Here is a 1110-nt window from a genome sequence, read left to right as displayed (position 1 = left end):
TAGGAAGGACTTGAGTCCACTTGTCCTCTCATGCCTAAATTTCCTCCAACCATCCCTAGATTCTCTCAGTCAGCAACCCAATGAAGGTGAGATGAGTGACACTTGTCTTCTCCTTCCCCCTTTCTCTCAACCTTCACATTTACTCACAACCATCCAAATCTATAGATCTGATCATGACCGTTGATCTAAGCCACATCATCTCATCCTCTCAAAGTCTATAAAATCAAGAGCTTCAGTTGAGAGAGAGTTAGACTTCAAGAGACTTCAAGTGCATTTTGCAAGCTAATCATATGCATCCATGAGTTTTAGTTTTGAAGCAAATAGCAATAGAAATTATCATATATCATTTTAGCATAATCATGTAGTATTTGCATATCATAGTATCAATTAACTACAAGTTATCAGTCCATTCTTCATATGCCATCTTGGAAGCCATCAGTACATTGTCTGAGAGCACACCATCTGCAACCAGGAATAGTGGAGTTAGGACACAACGAGACATAAGCCATGAAGGTAATATTAATATTTTATTTCATATGTATTTCATGCAGTTTCGTTGGTTGAGTTTGGATTTCTTGTATGCATTTCCATTTGTATTTTGTGAAACTAACTTATTACAAGTAACATTCTGAGGATGAAATTCAAGCTGACACATTTTGGTGCCCACCGTGGGGCTCATAAACCTCACATATATTTTTAAAATCTTGCAAATATTTAAATTAACGCATTTGTAATGCAGATTCACGCATGTGTGAATTCTGACAGCGCTTTTGTTCTACAGGTTAGCGCATTTGCCTTCTAGGTTAGCGCATTTGCACTATAGGTTAGCGCATGAGCATTCTAGGTTAGCACTTTTATCTTAAAATAGAATGCATTTGCATTACAAGTTCACGCATTTGTGCCCTAGGTTAGCGCATATGTCAAAGAAATCGCACTTTTGTATCCATAGAGAAGTGCTTTTGTAGTCTAGGTTAGCACTTTGATCTACAGGTTAGTTCTTTTGAGCAAAAAGATAGCGCATATGTTAGATTAGCGCTTCTGTTTATAAAACTGACAAAATTTTCTTGCAGGTCCGAATGTCCAAGAAATCGGATTTTTCAGATTACTAAC

This window comes from Cryptomeria japonica, chromosome 7, assembly GCF_030272615.1.
Source record: "Cryptomeria japonica chromosome 7, Sugi_1.0, whole genome shotgun sequence".
Lineage (NCBI taxonomy): Eukaryota > Viridiplantae > Streptophyta > Pinopsida > Cupressales > Cupressaceae > Cryptomeria > Cryptomeria japonica.
This window is presented reverse-complemented; position numbering follows the sequence as displayed.